Below are 12,024 nucleotides of genomic sequence, written 5' to 3'. Positions count from 1 at the left end.
ATTATTTGATTTCGCCAACATTCAAACGACTATTTGAATCGAAACAATGACTTTCTCTGTATTCGTATATTTTTGCACTGTACCGCCAACATTTAAATATAAGCACATGGGTCGTACTTTCCGAATACGTGTCCCACAAGTACGGCTGTCTGTCTACTAAAACGGCGAAGATAGTCGTAAAACTACACCCAGGACTCGTAAATCCTTTCACTGCCACTGGGGCATGCACTGAAGCGCAAAAGAAACTAGTATAGGCATGCTATCCAAATACTGAGATATGCAAACAGGCAGAATACGGCGCTGCGGTCGGAAACGCGTATATAAGAAAACAAGCGTCTGGCGCAGTTGTTATTTCGGTTACAGCTGTTACAATGGCACAGCGATGGGACACAGCATCCCAGAGGTAGCGATGAAGTGGGGATTTGCCCGTACGACCATTTCACGAGTGTACCGTGAATATCAGGAATCCGGTAAAACATCAAATGTGCGACATCGCTGCAGCCGGAAAATTATCCTGCAAGAACGGGACCATCGACGACTGCAGAGAATCGTTCAACATAGCAGAAGTGTAACCCTTCCGCAAATTACTACAGATTTCAATGCTGGGCCGTCAACAAGTCACAGCGTGCTAACCATTCAACGAAACATCATCGATACGGGCTTTCGAAGGCGAAGGCTCACTCCTGTATTCGTTATAACTGCACGAAACAAAGCTTTACGCCTCACCTGGGCCCGTCAACACCGATACTGGACTGCTGATGACTAGAGACATGTTGTGTGGTCGGACGAATCTCATTTCAAATTGTATCGAGCGGATGGACGTGTACAAATATGGAGGCCACCAACATGAATCCATGGAGCCTGTATGTCAGCAGGGGACTGTTCAAGCTGGTGGGGGCTCTGTAATGATGTGGGGCATGTGCAGTTGGAGTGATATGGGTACCCTGATGCGTCTAGATACGACTCTGACAAGTGACGCATACGTAAGCATCCTGTCTGATCACCTGCATCCGTTCATGTCCAATGTGCTTTCCGACGGATTTGAGCAATTCCAGCAGGACAATGCGACACCCCACACGTCCATAATTGCTAGAGAGTGGCTCCTCTTGTGAGTTTAAATATTTCCGCTGGCCACCAAACTACCCAGACATGAACATTATTGAGCATATCTGGGATGCCTTGGAACGTGCTATTCAGAAAAGTTCTCCACCGCCTTCTACTCTTACGGATTTATGGACAGCACTGTAGGATTCATGGTGTCAATTCTATCCAGTACTACTTCAGACACTGGTTGAGTTCCTACCACTTCGTGTTGCGGCACTTCTTCGTGCTCGCGGGGGTCCTATAAGATATTAGTCAAGTGTACCAGTTTCTCCGGCTCTTTAGTGTATAATGGCAGGTCCATCTTTCGTCACATTTAGTAGTCAATTTAGTATTACATGGCGGTGTCCGGCTGTTATTGATCAAATAGTGCAGTAGTCGCTGAGCAGATTACGTTCCTGTGAAAATTCTGGCGCCCATACTGAATACCTGTAATGTGGGTTAAGGACTTAGGAGAGATGCACTGCCCACAGACATGCGTCTGTTTTCCGTACGTCTTGTAGTTTTTGCGCAGTCCTCTTGGAAACTGTGGAGTTTCCTACGAATAAAGCTGTACGCTACACTCCTCTCCACGTTGCAAAACGAAACGTCGGGAAATCTCTTTTTTTCGTATTGTTACTTCCGACTATGACACTGTCAGAGAAAAGGCTAAGGAAAACGTAAGTTTAATTAGCCATTGTTTCAATAACATTATCCTCCACTACAAGCATGGTAGAAAGCGAATAGATGGATGCCTGGGATAAATGCAGCCTACAATACTTTCATACGTGTGTTATGTGATATCCTGTTATTTGCTCCATTCGCAAGAGAAGTACCTCAGCTCGAACGGCTGAAAACGAATAAAATTTTTTAAGGTATGGAGAGACATCTATTTTAACACCGTTCAAGCTCATTTATCTATCATGGATAGGCCTCAGGAGCACTTATATATCACACCGACAGTTCATAGATACATGTGCCATCTGTAGATGAGTATTGTTGTGTTCAAAAATAACGCTACGATATATCGCATGAGCACAGATTATGTATGTGAAGTACCATTGTGCCGTCATTGTTCCCACGGTCACAACGAGCATTGACCTGAGGTCGTACCACAGCACCCAGGAGTACCACTGCTGTTCTTCTCCAGCGCACTGTAAGAATGGAACCTCTCCCCATGTCGCCGCCATAGACACCGACGATGGTCGTCCCGTGAGTGTAGTGCAGAGCCGCGATTTGTCGCTGAATGTAATGTGACGCCATTCATCAGCAGCCCATGCTACCCGGTCACGGCACCAATCCAAACGCATCCATTTCTGATGAGGTGTTAACTGCAGTCTAAGTCTCGGACGGTAATCCCTAGTCCAGCTGCCGACCGCGGTGGCCGAGCGGTTCTAGGCGCTTCAGTCCGGAACCGTGCGACTACTACGGTCGCAGGTACGAATCCTGCCTCGGGAATGGATGTGTGTGATGTCCTTAGGTTAGTTAGGTTTAAGTAGTTCTAAGTTATAGGGGACTGATGACCTCAGAAGTTGAGTCCCACAGCACTCAGAGCCATTTTTTCCCCGTATTTCTGTGAACCCAAACTGATCTTCTCCGAAGTCAATTTGTGCCATTTCTCTATTTTTCTGTAAATAATTCGTGGCAGTATTTCGTAGCCATGAGTCATTAAACTGACAGTTCGGTAATATCCACACGCATCAGCACCTGATTTCTTCGGAATTGGAATTATTACTTTTCTCTTGTAGTCTCAGTGTATTTCGCCTGCCTCTTACATCTTGCACACGAGGCACAATAGTTTTCTCACAACTGGCTCACCCAAAGATATCGACGAATCATTCAATGAAACATCGTCGATATGGGCTTTCAGATCCGAAGGCCTCCTCGTGTACCCTTGATGAGTGCAAGACACGAAGCTTTACCTGTCGGCTGGGCCCGTCGACACCGATATTGGATTGTTCAAAAAATGGTTCAAATGGCTCTGAGCACTATGGGACTCAACTGCTGTGGTCATCAGTCCCCTAGAACTTAGAACTACTTAAACCTAACTAACCTAAGGACGCCACATACGACCATTCCCGAGGCAGGATTCGAACCTGCGACCGTAGCAGTCGCGCGGTTCCGGACTGCGCGCCTAGAACCGCGAGACCACCGCGGCCAGCAATATTAGATTGTTGATGACTGGAAACATGTTGCCTGGTCGGACGAGTTTCGTTTCAGATTGTATCGAGTGGATGGACGTGTACGGGTTTGGAGACAATCTCGTGAATCCATGCAGCCTGCGTATTAGCAGGGGAATAGTCAAGCTGGTGGAGCCTCTGTAATGATGTGGGGCGTGTGCAGTTGGAGTGATATGGGATACATGATACGTCTAGATACGACTCGGACAAGTGACGCGTACGTAAGCATCCTGTCTGATCAGCTGCATCCGTTCATATCCATTGTGCATTCCGATGGACTTGAGCAATTCCAGCAGGACAATGCGACACCCCACAAGTCCAGAATTGCTACAGAGTGGCTTCAGAAACGCTCTTCTGAGTTTAAACATTTCCGCTGGCCACCAAACTCCCCAGACATGAAAATTATTGAGCATATCTGGGATGCCTTACAACGTGCTGTTCAGAAGAGGTCTCCACCTCCTCGTAATTTTATGGATTTATGGACAGCACTACAGGATTCACGATTTCAGTTCCCTCTAGCACTGCTTCAGACATTAGTGGACTCAATACTAAGTCGTGTTGCGCCACTTGTGCGTGCTCGCGGAGATCCTACACGATATTAGGCAGATGTACCAGTTTCTTTGGCACTTCAGTGTATAAAGTAAGCACATTTCTGAGCGCTAAATTCCGCCAAAATGACTTTGTACTGTATATTAATGTTTCCCCTCTTTATTGGTACCAACGAATCTCCCCGCGGCGGTTTTGTTAGACCACCGTCGTTGCATCTACTCGTATATCGATACGAGAACAAACACATCATTTGGTAGGTGCCACAACGCGAGTTTAACTATCTCTGCGCTCACCAATGAGGTTTGCGGTCTTGGTTTTGAGCGCGCGTATCGCCTCAGTTGTGCGACTGAATTCGTGATTTCCTGTTAGAAAGGTCACAGTTCGTAGTAGTAGACGGAAAGTCATCGAGTAAAACAGAAGTAATATCCGGCGTTCCCCAAGATAGTGTTATAGGCCCTCTATTGTTCCTGATCTGTATTAACGACATAGGAGACAATCTGAGTAGCCGTCTTAGATTGTTTGCAGATGATGCTGTCATTTACCATCTTGTAAAGTCATCACATGATCAAAACGACTTGCAAAATGATTTAGATAAGATATCTGTATGGCGCGAAAAGTGGCAATTGACCCTGAATAAGGAAAAGTGTGAAGTTAAGTACTAAAAGAAATTAGCCAAATTTTGAATAAGCGATAAGTCACACAAATCTGAAGGCCGTAAATTCAACAAAATACTTAGGGATTACAATTACAAATAACCTAAATTGGAACGATCACATAGATAATATTGTGGGTAGAGCAAATCAAAGACTGCGATTCATTGGCAGAACACTTAGAAGGTGCAACAGGTCTACTAAAGGAACTGCTTACACCACGCTTGTCCACCCTGTTCTGGGGTATTGCTGTGCGGTGTGGGATCCGCATCAGGTGGGACTGACGGATGTGCTTGCACTTATACACCATTCCAATTACGACTGCGCGCGTCACACACACACACACACACACACACACACACACACACACACACACACGCACACACACACATACAGACAGATACACACTAGTTACACAAGGACTCGCCGGCATCAGGGTGTTAAAGCAAGTCTCAGTGGGATAAACAAGTCGGTGACGCCTGTTCTCCTTAGAGAAGACCTAGTTCGCTCGTGGCGTTCTGCAAACCGTTTTCTGTACGCTCCTAAGAGGTTTACTGTCACGCTAGCACTCGATCAGGGCGTTGTAGCCCGCAGCTATGGGACGAGACTAGAGAAAGCAGGGCACCCTCCAATCTCCGGTCAAGTCGCTAGGAAGTAGGATGCTAACTGCTTCGGGAGACAACGCGGCTGTTATAAAGCTAGATTACACCAGGGATATAGTCAATGCAGTTTCACCTCAACGCAGTCAGGAAGGAGAGTTATCGTTTCGGGGCTTCACCGTCACCGTGAGATCCAGGACTTTTCGTTCCGACTAGGAGTCTGAGGCGCTACATACTGATATTTTCATTCATTCGCCCACCGATGGGTTGTTAGAAATATAAATTCCCGCTCATGGAAGAAAGCATACGGCACACCCGTTTGCAAAAAGGGTAGCAGGATTGGTCGAAAAAACTACCATCCAGTATCCTTGACATCAATTGTTGTAGAATCCTAGAACGTATTCTAAGCTCAAAAATAAAGAACTATCTAGAACATACTAACCACATCTATGCCAACCATCATGTATTAGGAAAACGTCGATCACGTGAAACCCAACTTGCACTTTCTCACATGACATCTTGAAAGCCGTGGTTCAAGGCAGTATCTATTTCCGAAAAGCATTTCTCTTAGTACAACATGTATGTTTATTGTCAGAATTACGGTCGTATATGATATCAAGCGAAATTTGTAATTAGGTTGAGAATTATTTAGAAGGGAGGACAGTAGCTTGTTATCTTGGATGTTTAGTCATCGGCAGATGTAGTAGTAAATTCAGGTGTGCTCCAGGGAAGTGTGTTGGCACACTAACCGCTCATGGTGTGCTCTAATGGCCTTGATAACAATATCAATTGTAGCCTGTGATTTTTTGCAAATGGTTTCGTTATCTATAATGAAGTACAGTCTGAAAAGAGCTGGAAAAATATTCAATAAGCTCTTGGTAAGATTTCAAAGTGGCGGAAGGATTAGGAGTTCGCTTCAAATGTTCAGTTCTACAAAATTGTGGACTTCACAAGATGAAAACCATAATACCTCATGACTACACTATTAACGAGTCAGAGTTAGAATAGATCAATTGATACAAACACCTGGGTGAAATACTTTTTAGGGGTATGAAATGGAGCAGTCACACAGGCTCAGTCGTAGGTAAAGCCGGTGGCAGACTTCGATTTGTTGGTAGAAAAGTAAGGAAATGCAATCGGTCTACGAAATAGAATACTGCTTGCAAATAACTCGTCCGAAACCTCCTAGAATATTGCTCAATTGTGTAGGACCATTGCAGAATACATCTACATCTACATGGATACTCTGCAAATCGCATTTTGAGTGCCTGGTAGAGGGTTCATCGAACCACGTTCACAATTATCTATTATTCTAATCTCGTACAGCGCGCGGAAAGAATGAATAAGCCACATCTGATCTACACTTACATTATTAATTTGTAATGAGTGGAGATTGTCTCTCAGGAAGGCGTCAAGTGAATTTTTATCTGCTTTTTCGAATAGGTATATTTTTCGAGGATTTGGGGATTACAATATTCAGTCTAGCTACGACAGCCCTGTGTTCATTAATCCCTGAATCGGTTTTGATGCTCGTTATTAACTCATGACTATTTGTTGCTAAGAGATCAAGTGTGTTTTCACAAACGTTTACTATTTGCGTGGGATCATGAACTAACTGCTCGAAATAATTTTCAGAGAACGTGTTTAGCATTATTTCGGATGATATTTTATGCGTACCTCCGGAATTAAACATGTATTTTCGCCAACATATCGAGGGTAAATTAAAGTCACCACCAACTATTATTGTATGATTCGGGTACGTGTTTGAAATCAAACTCAAGTTTTCTTTGAACCTTTCAGCAACTGTATCATCTGAATTGGGAGGTCGGTAAAAGGATCCAATCATTATTCTATTCCGGTTGCCAATAATGACCTCTGCCCATACTAACGCACAGGAAGTATCTACTTCAATTTCGCGACAAGTTAAACTACTTCTGACAGCAACAAACACGCCACCGCCAACCGTGTTTAGCCTATCCTTTCCGAATACCGTTAGGTTCTTCGCAAAAATTTCGGCTGAGCTTATATCCGGCTTTAGAAAGCTTTCAGTGCCTGTAACGATTTGAGCATCAGTGCTTTCTATTAGCCCTTGGAGCTCTGGTACTTTCGCAACACAGCTACGACAATTTACAACTGTTATACCAATGGTTCCTGTATCTACGTTCTTCCTGTGTTCAGTCTGCACCCTTTGTGACTGTAGCCATTCTTGTGTTTTCCGAGACCCCCTAACCTAAAAAAACCGTCCAGTCCACGCCACAGAGCCCCTGCTACCCGTGTAACCGGCAGAGTATGTTGAAAGTAGAAGGGCATCACGAACGATCTCAAGTTGGTTTGATGTGTGGGAGTGTGTCACAGAGATGCTGAATAAACAGACTGTTTTTAAACTACCTCTTGATGTTGCAGAGAGGCTAGGAGGGAGGGATGTCGTGTGTCGAGTGGGGCCGACAAGCCTTCTTTGGTTGTTATTATTTTACCTGCGGACAAGGGCAATGGTACCGTTGTTTTGGACAGGCAGGACTGCGTTCAGAAGATGCAGTGTCTACTGTCTGATTCAGCGTATCGCAGGATCGGTGCTTACCGCACAAAAAGTGTTGAGAGAAATCCTATCAGCCTCCTGAAGAAAAGTTTCTTATCGCAGGAGACTGTCAAGAGCATTAATTCTTGATGTGCTGTTCCCCCTAAGTAATATGACCTCTCTAAGGTCGACTAGGATGGTGTTCCTCTTCGTCGGAGTTATTGGTGCTCCTACATATCGTGTAGCAGAACATCTTGCTACTCTACTGAGCCCTGCAGTAGATCGGTGTGAACACCACATTAATAACTCGGCGGATTTCTATGTCGATTAGAGGGAATGCCTTTGAATGGCTCTGATATTCTAAGGGTCTGATATTCGTGATGGGACTGAACAGCGTCAGATCCTGACTGTGAATGACGTGTAGATGCCACGTACTCGTGTGAGACAGCGTGATCGGCATCTGATGGAGCCTGAAAGCCGGCCACTGTGGCCGATCGGTTCTAGGCCCTTCAGTCCGGGACCACGCGGTTGCTACGGTCGCAGGTTCGAATTCTGCCCCGGGCATGGATGTGTGTGATGTCCTTACGTTAGTTAGGTTTACGTAGTTCTAAGTCTATGACACTGATGACCTCATATGTTAAGACCCACAGTGCTTAGAGCCATTTGAGCATTTGATAGTCTGAAAAGGGGCTCATTGTTGGTGTCCATTTGTCCGGCTGGTCGAATCGTGCAAATCCAGATTTGGAGGGGCATTCGGATGTGACATTGGTCCGATGTTGTACCGCATGGGAACGTGAGGGCAGGCATACTCCTCATCGAGGTTCCGGTCGACCATCCAGAACCACCAGGTGGAGGATCGCCGTAGTGTGCACCGAGGACTTCACATCTGCGCCTGCCATCCGAGAATAAGTAATGGACACCATGCAGCATTCTTTTTCATCCCGCTCCATTGGTCGGAGACCTGAAGGAGCCAGGCTAGGGAATTATCATCCCATGTGTACGTCACTTTTAACACCACAACACAAATGTCTGCGTTTGGAGTGCTGCCGCAATCAGGAAGCATGGAGTACTGATGAATGGCGTGGTACCGTGGTCAGTGACGGAACGTGGCTCTGAGCTACCCCGGAAGACCATCATCGGCAAGCATGGTGTCGACCTGATGAGAGGTCCTAGTCATTCAATATGTTGAAGAGGCACGGCAATGTTACTCCTGGTATCGTGGTGTGGGGACTAACAGGATAAGATACGGGATCACTGCTGATGCTGATAGAGAGAACTATGATGGCCCAATGGTACGTCACAGACATCGTGCGTCCTCATGTGTTACCTCTCGTGCAACTGTAACGTGGTACCAGTTTTCAATAGGACAACACTCGCCCACACTCGGCACGTATCTCTGTGTGATGCTGAGTTACTCCTGTGTCCAGGAAGAGCTTCAGGCCTGTCCCAGATAGAAGCTGTGTGAGTCCGGTTCCGACGTTCTCTTCGTGCCAGGGTCAGTACCCAGTATATCAAGTTTCACTTAAACTGTTGTGGGGGCCAGGCGGTTCTGGGCGCTTCTGTCTGGAACCGCGCGACCGCTACGGTCGCAGGTTCGAATCCTGCCTCGGGAATGGATGCGTGTGTTAGTTAGGTTTAAGTAGTTCTAAGTCTAGGGGACTGATGACCTCTGATGTTAAGTGCCATAGTGCTCAGAGTCATTTGAACCGTTTGAACAGTTGTGGGCAAGCTTGCCTCATAAGAGGATGCAACAGCTTTTTGAGACTCTTCCCAACCGAATCAATGCATATCTTCAGGCCAGAGCGCGTACAACGTTATACTAATTTCTTTGTAATTTCCATTCCATTTTTTAATCAGTACAACAACATCACATAACCTCTCAACCCTTGAAGTTTCATCTCGTTTCATCGTCCCCCTCTGGGTACTCAGTTTTTTTTATCAAGTTATGTGTTTATCATAAAATCACTCCTTTCATGCAGCTGAGCACCCAAATACAACTAAACCAAATTTTCAGTTTTTTCTAATTTTGTGATCAAAACGCAAAATCAAACTGAAGTTAGGTTCGGCAGTCAGCTACAACCTAACCAAATTCCAGCTCTGCCTGTTTACTAATTTCAGGGAAACTTATAATTTAGTTACAACAAAGATTTCGGGGTTTTACTCCACAAAATGGAGAAAGCCCCGCCGTGCGGGTCTCTGTGCCAATTGAGATAAACTTGGATAAAAACTGATGACTGGGTGATAAAAACATTAGCTACATTCTTGTATTGTAGCCAAGTTACCCAGCACAATATTGAACTAAAATATATCGCAAATTGGTACATAATCTTTAAAAAATACTTGTTGTACACTAATACTTTCTTCTCCTCGAAAGGGGGATGAATACGGTAACCTCGGAGAGTTCAGTTACTGAAGCTGAGCTATCTAGTTACCTAGTAAATAGTGTGCTTTGTTAGGTCCTCTGATTCTTCCTTGAAGTCCCGGGCTCTTGTTCTTCTTCAGATACTTTTTCTCAAAACATTAAGTCCATATCTATATCTGAGCTACTGTCATGATGTGAGAAGTCTGAATCCGACTCTGAAGAATAATCAACTGGCTGTTTGATTTGTTTCCTTCCTTTTCTTGGCACTGCTGTAATGAAATCTAGCTTACATCGTTGTCTTTTTATAGCACGCTCCTTTCCTTCTTTGGCACATCTTTCCTTCTCAGTAGCAAGCTTTTCTTTTCCCATATATTCTTCTTCCACTCTTTCTTTTTTTTTAAATTGATGATGTTAGAAGCACAGACTTCAATACTCAGTCAAAGTTTTTCCTAAATATTTATTTTAGACAGCAGAATTATAGCTTACGCAATATGCACTGAATGTCATATTTTGTGGGGCTTATCACTTAGGAAATGTGTCATATTGTTGGTTCAAATGGTTCTGAGCACTATGGGACTTAACATCTATGGTCATCAGTGCCCTAGAACTTAGAACTACTTAAGCCTAACTAATCTAAGGACATCACACAACACCCAGTCATCACGAGGCAGAGAAAATCCCTGACCCCCCGGGGAATCGAACCCGGGAACCCGGGCGCGGGAAGCGAGAACGCTACCGCACCACATTGTTGGAGCTGCAGGGATTTACCCCAAAACACCTACGGGTATTTACTCTATTTCGGCATCTTCTGACAAACGCGTCATTGTTGATTTTGGGGACCACTGCAACAATTACTTCCACTCGAAAGTGAAGCAGTACCGTCAAAGAGTAATTAGTTGATTCTGCCTTTCGAACCCTGCATTATACAGAGAAGTGACGAAAGTCACTGGCTAGCGATATGCACATATACAGACGGCGCTAGTATCGCGTACACAGTGTATGAAAGGGCAGTGCATTGGTGGAGCTGTCGTATGCACTCAGGTGATTCATGTAAAATCCGTCCGACGTGATAATGGTCGTACGACGGGAATTAACAGACTCTGAACGTGGAATGGAGATAGAGCTAAACGTACGGACATTCCATTTCGCAAATCGTTAGGGAATTCAATATTCCTATATTCACAGTGTTAAAGGCGTGCTGAGAACAGGCGTTGCCTCTCACCACTGACAACACGGTGGCTGACACTGTCACTTAACGACCGAGAGCAGCGGCGTTTACGTAAAGTTTTCACTGCTAGCAGCTAAGCAAAACTGCGTGAAATAACCTCATAGCCGCGTGGAGTGGCCATGCGTGCGTGTTGTTCTTAGCACAACTTAGGTGAGGTTAGTTTAAGTAGTATGTAAGTCTAGGGTCCGATGACCTCAGCAGTTTGGTCCCTTAGGTATTCACACACATTTTTGAATAACCGCATAAATCAGTTTGGGACGAAAGACGAATATATCCGTAAGGACAGTGCGGCGAAGTTTGGCGTTAATGGGATATGGCAGCAGGCGCCGACCCCGGTACCGTTGCTATCAGCACGACATCGCCTGCAGAAGCTCTCGTGGCATCGTGACCTTAACCGTTGCACCATACACCATTGGAAAGCCATGGCCCACCAGGTGAATCGCGGTTTCGGTTGGCAAGAGCTGGTGTTGTGGTTCGAGCGTGGCTCAGACGCCACGAAGCCACGGATCCAAGTTGTCAACAAGCACAATGCAAGCCGTTGGTGGGTACCTAGTGGTGTGGGCTGTGTTTATACGGAATTCACTGGGTCCTCTGGATGGTCAGTTACTCGGAGACCATTTGCACCCACTCACGTACGTCATTTTCCCAAACAACGGTGGAGTTTTTATGGATGACAACGCGCTATGTCACCGGGCCGCAAATGTTCGCTACTGGTTTGAAGAACATTGTGCACATTTCGAGCGAATGATTTGGCGACTCAGATCGCCCGACATGAATCCCATAGAACATTTATGGGACATAATCGAGAAGTCAGTTCGTGCGCAAACTCCTGCACCGGCAACACTTTCGCATTATGGACAG

At 45.4% G+C, this 12,024-nt stretch overlaps 1 protein-coding gene across 1 annotated transcript in view; it reads right to left on the bottom strand.

Annotated features, from left to right (window-relative positions):
- LOC126277887 (ATP-binding cassette subfamily G member 4-like) overlaps positions 1-12,024 on the bottom strand; it is a 307,189-nt gene that overhangs the window by 48,396 nt on the left and 246,769 nt on the right. The window lies entirely within an intron of this gene.

Source organism: Schistocerca gregaria, chromosome 6 (assembly GCF_023897955.1).
Source record: "Schistocerca gregaria isolate iqSchGreg1 chromosome 6, iqSchGreg1.2, whole genome shotgun sequence".
NCBI classification, from domain to species: Eukaryota; Metazoa; Arthropoda; class Insecta; order Orthoptera; family Acrididae; genus Schistocerca; species Schistocerca gregaria.
This window is presented reverse-complemented; position numbering and strand designations above follow the sequence as displayed.